This window comes from Rattus norvegicus, chromosome 12 (genome assembly GCF_021556685.1).
Source record: "Rattus norvegicus strain SHRSP/BbbUtx chromosome 12, alternate assembly SHRSP_T2T, whole genome shotgun sequence".
NCBI classification, from domain to species: domain Eukaryota; kingdom Metazoa; phylum Chordata; class Mammalia; order Rodentia; family Muridae; genus Rattus; species Rattus norvegicus.
This window is the reverse complement of record NC_141545.1, coordinates 12,939,890-12,950,602: the sequence shown is the minus strand read 5'-3', so window position 1 is coordinate 12,950,602 and position 10,713 is coordinate 12,939,890. Positions and strand designations below refer to the sequence as shown.

The following is a 10,713-nucleotide window of genomic DNA, read 5'->3' as shown; positions in this document are numbered from 1 at the left end:
GATCCAGATGCAATGGCTAGGTGTGAGTGTGCCTCAGTGGGCTCTGGTGGAGAAGGCTTGGTTCCCCGCTGGCAAGCGCATCATGGAGAAGTAAGTGAATCAATCCACTGATGGAGTCAGAGTTGGATAAATTATTGGAAAGTGGTAGAAACTGTAAAAGGCGGGACCAGCTTGGAGCAAGTGCTCTCTAGGGGTGCACATCCTCTTTCTGATTCCTGCCTGCTGGCTGCCTCCAGGAGCGCCTCTGCCTTGTCCCTCTCCGCCATGGTGCTCTTTAACCTGAGGCCTGAAGCAATGGAGTCAGCCAAGCGCTACAGCCTCTGGTACCATAGGCCAAATACATCTTTCCTCCTCCAAACTGTTTCTCTCTGGCATTTCCACAGCAACAGAAGACTGATTAACACCAGATTGGAACCTAAGTCACCTTTTTAGACCATGAGAGGACCTTGGGAATGGAGCTGGGAAGGGAAATAGTGTGTGTGTGTGTGTGTGTGTGTGTGTGTGTGTGTGAGAGAGAGAGAGAGAGAGAGAGAGAGAGAGAGAGAGAGGGAGAGGGAGAGAGAGAGAGTGTGTGTGTGTGTGTGAGAGAGAGAGAGAGAGAGAGAATGTGTGTGAGAGTGTTTGTGTGAGTGAGTGTGTATGTGTGTGAGTGTATATGTGTATGGGAGAGTATTTATGTGAGAGCATGTATGCATGTGAGTGTATGTGTGTGTGTGTGTGTGAGATAGTATTTATGTGAGAGTATGCATGCATGTGAGAATATGTGTGTGTGTGGGAGAGTATTTATGTGAGTATGTATGCATATGAGTGTATGTGTCTGTGTGGGAGAGTATGTGAGAGCGTGTATGCTTACATGAGAGTGTGTATGTGTGTATGTATGAGTGTGTATGTGTGTGTGTGAAAAACTGTGTGTGAGAGAGAAAGTGTGTGTGTATGTGAGATTATTTGTGTGTGTGTGAGAGTGTGTGTGTATGTGTATGAGAGTGTTTTGTGAGTGTATATGTGTGTGAGTGTATATGTGTGTGGGAGAGTATTTATGTGAGAATGTATGTGTATGCTTATGTAAGAGTGCGTATGTATGAGTGTGTGTGTGTGTGTGTGTGTGTGTGTGTGTGTGTGTGTAGGCCAGAAGCGAGTCTTGGATCCCCTGGTACTAGCATTGCTGGTAGTTCAGAGCCACCTAATAAGTGGACTAGAACCCAAGGCTGTTACAAGAGAAGCTCGTGCTCTGACCGCTGAGCCCTGCCCAGCCCACACACAGGTTCTTCTTACCAAAGAACCAGCAAACTATCTTCGAGCCTTGTGGACATTTTCACTGTAATAAAGAAAGCTTCCTACCTTAAGCCGTTTCCATTCAGGGTTTTCTCTCCCTTTGACTAAACGTCACTCTAAAAGTCATGGTGGCCTCCAAAGCAGGGAGGATGTGACCACGGAAGACATGCTTTTGAAACTGGCTGTGGCTGCCGGTGTCCCCATATCCTCGCTGCAATCCGAGGTACTGGAATTGGATTTACCTTCTATACCCTCACCTCGAATACCATAGCTCTTCCTCTATAGCACGTTCCAGGGGTGGAGAAAATTGCAAATACCTCCCCTCCTTCAAGGGACAAGGACACGGGAATCCTGTCTCTTTGAAACAGTGTGAGATATTGACTGTGGGCGGGAGATTCTTCATGTAGGTAGGGAGAAACAGAGCCGATGTCCTCAACCAACTGACTAGATACCCCTCATGGGCAACTCGACGCCCAGAGTCCATTCCTTCTAGTATCCCTTTCTGCTACGTGCGCGGTTGCTAAGACGGGATGCCGTCGCTACACCCATTGCCTCAGCTACCAGCCATGTTCTGTGGTGCCCCACTGAGAAGGAAGCTATTGGCTTTGAGCTCCTCACATGTGGGTTAGTTTGATCACATTCCTACTTCTACCCAAGGAATATTTGAGAACCCCTTCACCCCATAACCTTCTCTCTATCACCCCAGGACTGAGAGTCCAGCCAGTGTTGTGAATCCTCAGAGATGGAATCGGAATTCATCCTTCGCACACCATTTCTCTCCGTTCAGCCAAGTTGCGCAGAGCATGGGAGCAAACATCCGTCCTGAGCACCCTAGGGAAGCAGGCAGACCCTGACCACTGCAGAGATGGGTGTGTGTGGGTTAAGCCAGTGGACAAGTGTGTCTGAGCCTGGGGTCGCCTGTGAGAGGAAAGGGAGGGGCGTATCTACGCAGGGAGGGGAGGATGCCACCCCGGGGAACCACAGTTGTGTGAATGAAAGGGTCAGGTCTGATGGAAACCTTTGCAGAGCGGACCATGGTTCCCCTCAGCCCCCAATTCATCCAGGTACCTTGGTGGCACCCCACCTTATTGAGGTCAGTCTCTTTGTCAGCTTAGGACCCCACGGCTCGGCAACCACTACGTCTCCCTAAGACTGTTGTGCTGAGGGCTTTGGCAATGGTTACCACACTCTCTACTCAAAGGTGTTCTCTGAGTACGGAATATTACTGTCACACTATTACACAATGCGGCTAAATATAGAAGCTCGGGAGAATGTCTCTTAAGCGTTTGCCAGGAGGAGAAAGTGGCCCAGTGGCTGCAGAGGATGCATCAGGGAGGCCTGTGTTCAGTAGCATCCAGAGTTCTGCTCCCTAATAAAGCAGCCCAGGCAAAAATGAAGACTGTGGTCCATGGACCAGGACCCCCTTCCCAACAGAGTGGCTTCACTCAGAGTGGCTCCTTCGGTCAGAGAGTCCCCCTTGGTGTTACTTCATTAACTCCAGACTACACGGTGGTGTTCTGGTGCATCCGTGGTGAAAGAGCTTTTCATTAATTCCAAGATGATATTCTCCCCACCTTCTGCTCTGCTGACCCCTAACCCACTCTTCCTAAGCAGATCTCGGGCTCTTTTCCTTAGGTGAGTGTGTAGAACCCATACCCTGAGCTCTGCTGTTGCTCTAGTGGGTAGTAATTAGCTGTCCTGAGCACATATGCCTCAGGTAGGGGTTACATGAACATAGAGTGTTACTCCAGAAAGTCAGGAACTGATTTAATAGCCACAGACTCTGACTTGACCCTCTCCCATGATGCTCTGCTTCTCCCATGATGCTCTAGTTCTCGTTATCGCTATCATTCAGGGCCACGAGGCAGAATGTTCAGGCTTTGGCGCGTCTCTGCAGGCCAGGGTGGGTAAGTAGGAAGGATGACCTCAGTGTCTGGACCTCTGCTTCTTGCTCCATATGCTAAATGACATAAAACAAACAAAAAAGGGACGAAGATGATAATCTGGGAGAACTGGGTTACCACTAGGAGCTACCCAGCCCAAATCCACTCTTCCCCTGGGTATGGACCACAACCAGTTTCTGGTGTGCCTAGCCACTAGCTATAGGGCCTGGAACGCGGCTTGCATTCCATTAAACTTTGGTTGGAAAGAAAAATTGAGAAATAAGTGAATGAGCGTGGAGACTGAGCTTTCTTTTTCTTTTTTTTTTTTTTTTTTTTTTTTTTTTCCGGAGCTGGGGACCGAACCCAGGGCCTTGCGCTTGCTAGGCAAGTGCTCTACCACTGAGCTAAATCCCCAACCCCGGAGACTGAGCTTTCAATTAAGTTGGTCAGACACCTCCACGTCTCCCATAGGGACCCTTACTTGTCTTGATAGCACCTTTCCTTAGTGCACGAACAGCCCTTCCCTTTCGGTTAGCGCATGGCTCTGTGTCTCATCATGGCCCTCGTTCAATCCGGCACTTGTGCGATTCATCAGGGCCACGTCCATTCCTGTTTTCAGTGTCGTCAGCTGCCTAGAGCAGAAACAGCTTTGCCAAGAGGCTGTCCTCTCCAGTAAGTGGCAGGTCACAGTGTTGCCATATCCTGCTGAGTCTCTGGGTCGCCATCTTGGATCCTATGAGCTGCTGTTTGGATGGGAGTGTGAGGCCAGGTTGGGTCACAAGGAAGGGAGCCCGGATAGGCAGTTGGACACAGGCTCTCTGCCATATGACGGGATGGCACCCCGTAACAGAAACGGCGGGCAAACAGACCAGTTTTCATTACAGTTAGAAAACCGCCTGAGAAGCAGCTGTCATGGTGGAAAGGTAGACTTGGAAAAGGCTGTCAGAGGGTCAGTGAATGGGGACTTGTCTCTGTGGATCTGAGTGTGTGCTAGCGCAGACTATCACAGAGAGGGCTGCCGCAGAGGATGCTTGTCCAAACTTACTCCCACTAGACCCCACCTCCTAAGGTTCTAATGCTTCTCACAGCGGGATGTGCAGGGGACCAGGCCTTTCGTTAGCATATGGGCTTTGAGGGAAAACACGTCACGTGTCAACCAGAACAGAAAATCTCTTTACAAAGCGTAAGGCATTATTATTGTTATTATTATTGTTATTATTATTATTTTATTTATTTGTTTATTTATTTATTTGTTTATTTATTTATTTATTTATTTATTTATTTATTTGGAGCTGGGGACCGAACCCAGGGCCTTGCGCTTGCTAGGCAAGCGCTCTACCACTGAGCTAAATCCCCAATCCGTAAGGCATTATTTTAAAGTTCAGTCTGGTGAGTGGAATCCTCTCAGGGGCAGGTAACTTTGACTCTTTTTCCTGCTTCATTCATCTCTTCTAGGTCGGCTCCCCTGTACTTTAAAAAACATCTGCCTGTTTTTATTTAATGTGTAGGAGTACATTTATGTATATGCACCAAGTGTATGCATGCTCAGGGTGGCCAGAAGAGGGCGTTGGTTCCCCTGGGACTGGAGTTACAGTTGAGAACCGAACCTGGGTTTCCTGCAAGAGCAGCCAGTGATCTTAGCAACTCAGCCGTCTCTCTAGGACCTCCCCTCCTTTTAATAATGGAAGGAAATAAAACCCCGAACCTGTATGCGAATTTCCTTCGCCACTTTTTGTGAAGTGTTGGATCTAAAAATAAGAAAGGAAGAATGATTCTCTGAGCTCCTGAACTTTACCCCACAGAAAAGCTCTCAATTTGGTGCTAAAAATTCACAGGTAGATGAATTTCTCTAACCCTGTGGCTGTTTACATTTTCAAAGCAAGCCTTCCTATTTCTGTCTTCCTGTTACCATTGATCTCTCCATTTCTCCCGAGTTAGGTCGTCTGTCTCCAGGCAATCTCTGGGTAGCCCTCCCCACAGGAAGCTATTCCTAACCAGTGTGAAGGAAGCACTTGATTTAATTAACACCGTCACCCCGATCCCCAATAAGGGGAAGGTAAACAAAACTTATACCAGGAAGGAAGGAAATTAACTTCACACCACTTGGGGGGGAAATAGAGCAGGATTCTGAATCAAGAGGCTAAGAGGTCAAACACCCTTGGTAGTCTTCTAGATAATTCTCCAAGTCCTGACAACAACACTTTAGTGAAGATGAAGCGCTAAGCGAGACCTGAAACCGGGAAGTGACTGGAGTCTGAAGGAGTGACGTCATAGCCAGGAGCTGGGTTGGCGCAGGTAGCCACTATGTAACTAACTGATCCCCTGAGACTGGTCTGGCAAATACTTCTGAGAGTTTTAGTTCACGTACTGTTTAAACCCTGTAACAGGGTCCCGGACCTTAACACAACTGACTCCTCGGTGGAACTACCAGTTAGGCCATTAAGACTCAGCTCCCAGACAGCCCCACCTGCCAAAACGAAAACAAAGGCCTAAGCCATCAAAGCCCACAGTTCTGAGGAAGCCTCTAACCTTGCTTTGGGCTCCTGTACTCCCACTTCCAAGTTAGCCAAGCACAAGGCTAACTGTTCTTGGTAACTGAAATATGTCAACCCAGAAAATTTTTTCTTGTTTATTTGGTGTGTGTGTGTGTGTGTGTGTGTGTGTGTGTGTGTGTGTGTGTGTGTGATTAAAAGCTCACCCCGAGAAAGGCTTAGGGCTATACGGACATCCCAAACACCTGAGGTAGTTGCTAGCCCGGCTAATAGAGACTTTCTATTGGCTTAAAGCCATGTCCGAGCAGTCTTCTCTGGTGAACACCCTACATTCCCCCGAACCTTTATTTTCTGAAATTCCACTTTTCATGGGGGAAGGGGTGGAGGATGAAGCATGCAGGACATTTACAGTAAAATATAAACTAAAGAGACTAAAACAGAAGACCGTTGGCCACAATGCTTAAGGGTAAGAGTGACACGGGGGAACACCAGTTAGCCCAGGCTGGTCATGAACTTGCCATCCATCCCTCTGCTTAAGCCAGCAACCGCCCACCCCAACCCCCCATGTGCCGGGATTAGGGTCATACACCACTGCTCTTGGTTCGAACAGGAAGTATTTGTTGGCACGAACAAAGACTGTGTGTTGCTGCAGCACATCGCCACACACTGGAAAACTTAGAACAAATGGAGACTCATTTCTTTGAGTGCTGGAGGTTGTGAAGCCTGAGACTGAGAGGCTGCTTCTGTGGGCGATGATGTCTTGCTGTACTGTACCATCCTATGAAGGAAGATGTGACTTGGTGAGATGTGGCAAGCATACCTGCTCTGGTCTCTCTTCCTCTTCCCAAAGCCATGGATCCCATCAAGGGCCCCCGCCCTTGTGGCTTCTTCTAGTTCTAATTAAAGTTTTAACCTCCAAATGCCATCAACATAGGAATTTTGAGATTAAGTTTCTAACTCGTGAATTTTGGATAATGCATTCTAACCACAGCAGGTTCAATCCTGCCCCACAGGAGCATGGGGGTGAAAATCTGTGGATGTCCGTCACCTCGGTGAACCCTGGAAAATCCATTGCATCTTCTCTGAAATAAAACCTGGTAAATTCCATCACCCCTGTGTAGTCCTTGATCCTTCAATAGATCTCTTGGTCTCAGTTCACAATAATTCTAAGAAGGCTGTGTATCTACATGGCCTGGCTCTTTCCATGTAGCAAATAAATTCAGACTCTGGGGATCTTACAGTGATCGAGCAGTGTGCTCATTTTGGGAGGAAAGCAAGTTGAGGATCCTGCTGCATATTCCAGGCAAATGTTAGCCCACGAGGCACACCAGTGTAGATTTTATTTAGAACACATCAGGAGAGTCTGCCGTACAATCTGTAGCTCCCTGGGAGTACAAGAATGGTGTGTCAAAAATCACCAGCCTGGGGTTGGGGATTTAGCTCAGTGGTGGAGCGCTTGCCTAGGAAGCGCAAGGCCCTGGGTTCGGTCCCCAGCTCCGAAAAAAAGAATCAAAAAAAAAAAAAAATCACCAGCCTTTCCCATTTGACCTAGACTGTGTCCATCCGAGACAGTCCCGACAACGACCCCTCTTGCTGTGGGAGAACTCATTCAATAAGCATCTCCATGGCCCTCAAACCATATTATGTTATAAGAGGCCAGAGGGATTGTGGGAAGTCCTCTAGTCCAGGTTTCCGTGCCTGGGCAGAGCAGAATTCTCCAGGTACAGGGAGTTGCAAGTTTCCCCTGCTTTGTTCCATCTCCACGTGTGTCCTGTTAGTTGTTTTATCCCTTTATCTGTTGTTTATCTTTAGATCACACCAGAACTCTGCGGTCTCCCCTCACAGCCTCTCATTCCCTTGCCCAAATTATGCAAATTACCAATAGCCCCGATCTGGTTGCGGTTGCTCTTGATTGAAAAGTAATTGGGTTGTAATATGCTAACCCTCATGCTAATATTCGTTCCCGAAGATGAAGAGACCTTAAAACGCACATGAGAGCCCTTAGGCGTGCAGGATTCTGATCTGGGAAGCTGGGGAGGAAGGGAACCGGATGGGATGGAAATGTCCACATAGCCCTTAAAAAGTGCGAAGATGTTGTGTGTGCATGTGCTTTGTTTTTTCCTTTATATTCTTCCCTTGCAGTTTTCAAAGCAACAACAACTTGTTAGGAGCAGAAAGACAGCATGGTGTATGTGGGGGTGGGGGAGTCGGAGAAACCTTTAGGGCAGAAACAGGCGAACAAGGCTGCGGGGTACTGGAGCATCTTTCAGGAGGTTCATCGTGGGGATGCTGCGCAAAGACAGCGTGATCTGGTCCAGACGGACCCCTGGCAGGGTCCAGGAATGTTGCTGAGTTGATTTGTACATGACCCAGAGAAGAGCAAGCCTAAACCAGACCTCGGGGCCGCTGGGAGGGAAAGGGGCAGAAGTGACATCTTGAGACGGTGGTGGGAAGTCAGTGAATCACAGCACAGGAACTGCAAACATCTCGTCATCCCTGGTCTGCATTTCTCTGACAAAGTACCCGGTATAAATCAAGATGGAGGGAGCACCTATCCCCAGACCAGGCAGCTCTCTGTGACAAGACTACATGGGAGGGGACCTCCCGAGGAGCCTCTGCAGGGACCTGCAATGCGCGAGCTCTTCACTGGGCATCCTCAGTGACAAGCAGGGCTGAGGACTGAGGTGTCAGAAGGACTGCTAGGTGCCCTGTGGAGATGCTCCAGAGGGGGCTGCGGTCTCATGTTGGGGATCTCAGGGTGATTCTGAGAAGGGGCCCTCCGTTTGGGAGCTTGATGGGACATCACCTGCTTAACATCTTCCTCAAATCACCTCACAAAATTCTGGATTTCTCCTGAAGTGGTGAACTGGCCTTCTCTTTATACTTTAGCTGTTTTCTTTGGGTCTTTCTTGAAACCCTCCAAGAAATTACCGAAGATGTAGGATTCCCTTAGCAAATTTACTTCCTCTTCCTCCCCAAGAAGTCACATCTGTTGTCAACCGATGGATCCTGTACTACCAGAGGAACCAGCACCCCTGAATACCCTCATTGGGAGGGGTTGCCCACTAGGGCGTACAGTAATAATATGAATCCAGGGAAGCCACTTCAGAGCACTGTGATGTCACTTCCTATTTCTAAGCTCCTGGGCCCATTGGCAAGAAGGAAAGTACATCCGGAGTGATGTCATTAGTGTGCCAACAGATACCTCTGAAATCCCAACCAATAGGTAAAAATGTGGACTCTGTTTTCTACTTTCAAACATTGGGACTAAAGCCAGTAGACAAACAAACAAACAAACAAACAAACAAACAAACACAAAACCCTTCGAAATGGGCACAAATAACATGGCACCGTCACAGGTACAGATATTCATTCCATTTCATTCCATGTTCAACGTGCTTCCCAGAGGGCCCGGTTTCCAGGCTGCCTGCTACCGTTAATGAGCTGTTGTTACCTGCGTGCAGGAGAGGAGGGAGTTCGCCGATCACAAGTATTTTTAATTAGTTGTAGGCGCAGATGTTTCTCAACTTTTTTTTTCTGACTTAGACCTAGTTCTTTAATCACAGGTGCTAAGCGTAAAACTTCACGGGACAGAGTTCCGTAGCCACCAACAGTGCCTTCTCCATGCCACCTATTGGGTCAGTGTAAAAATTCCCGAAAGAGATGTTCCCCAAAGCCCTTAAAGTCTCGACTGTAGCTGGGGAGCCCCCATGCCACCTCCTGGAAAAAGTCCAAGTGTTGAGGTCTTGGGATGGCACTGTGGGGAGGCGAAGGAATCTTTAGGAAGGGGGGCCGGGGGAGGGCCTTAGATCATTGAGGGCGTGTCTCTTCCTTTTGCTTCCTGGACATGAGGTGAGTGGCTTTGCTTCATTGTCGTCACGTCAATGAGCTGCCTGGTCACGTGCCCTACGTGACAGGGCTAACCCAATCACGGACTGAAAGTTCCAGAACTGCACCCCAAATAAACCTTCCCGCTTCGTCTGTTTATTATCCGCAGGCATTTGTTACAGTGACGTCACAGCCTGTCCGTCGTCAGTTGTTTCAACAGCGGTCAAATGCAACCCTGTGGGAATTGAGCAAGATGCCTGCTAGGCTGAGCTCGACTTTCCTAATAGGGCTCTGTGCAACCTTTACCAGTCAGTCATTTACGCCTAGAGATGTCACCTGACCTTCTTCAGCCTTGGCTTGCTCCTCTTTAAAAGACACCCGGACCGAGCGCTCTCCCGGGCCCCTCCTGCTCTGTTCCCTCAGAGACGATTGCTCACTCAAGCAGGGTCACCGGGGGACCAAGAAAGGCCACCCTACCTCCACTTGACAAACCACCGCTGTGTTCTTAGTTTCCTCTTTGAATGTTTTTATTACCTGCCTTTTCTGACCGGGAAAATCCTGTTTGTTTTTTCTTCAAGGCCCCATTCAAAATGCTATCTTCTCTCTTGATCTTTTCCAGGCCACATTCTTGGCCACACACATGTTGGACAGACAGACACAGCTCTCTGTTGGGGTCATCGTGCCTGTAAAGGGCTCTTAGAGCATTCGGTACCAACCCGTTTTAAGGTAGGCCATCTGTTCCAGGCAAGCCAGCGAGAGGACCCAGGTCACAGCAAGTGGCCTTTCTTCTCTTCCCTGCATCAGACAAAAACATACAGGAATCCTCTGGCTTTTGTCTAAAGTAGGTCATAAGGTTTTCACGGGAGAGATGCTCAGTATCAGGAAGGGATACCTCCGTCCAGAAGGCCTGGGAACACAGGGAATGTTGACAGGTCTTGCTGCGTCCTTCCGTATAACGGCTCACTCTTCATCAAACCTGAGTAAGCATCGAGACACAAGTTGCCCTGCTTCCTTGGGCCCTCATTTCTAAGGGCTTCCGTCTCCTTTACAGCACACCCTGGATAAACATATTTGCTTTCTATGCCAGTCTGCCTTTTGTCAGAAGGACCTGAGCCAGGAACCTAGCTGTGGGACCATAGTGGCCCAGGGTTACGAAGGAAGAGTCGAGGGAGCTTTAACTCGATCCCTCAAACATGAGGGTCTTGGCTACCTCCTGACTCCTAATGGCACCGTAAAGC

General features: G+C 48.6%; 1 long non-coding RNA gene across 2 annotated transcripts; it reads right to left on the bottom strand.

Annotated features, from left to right (window-relative positions):
- Positions 1-3,018: 3,018 nt before the first annotated feature.
- On the bottom strand, positions 3,019-8,727 carry LOC148002176 (uncharacterized). 2 transcript variants are annotated; one of them, XR_015634207.1, is made up of 2 exons: positions 8,454-8,727; positions 3,019-3,232 (listed from the first exon to the last, which is right to left on the bottom strand). It is a non-coding gene; the product is annotated as an uncharacterized LOC148002176 (long non-coding RNA). The 2 variants fall into 2 exon arrangements; XR_015634208.1 differs by having other exon boundaries at positions 8,579-8,725.
- Positions 8,728-10,713: the final 1,986 nt, after the last annotated feature.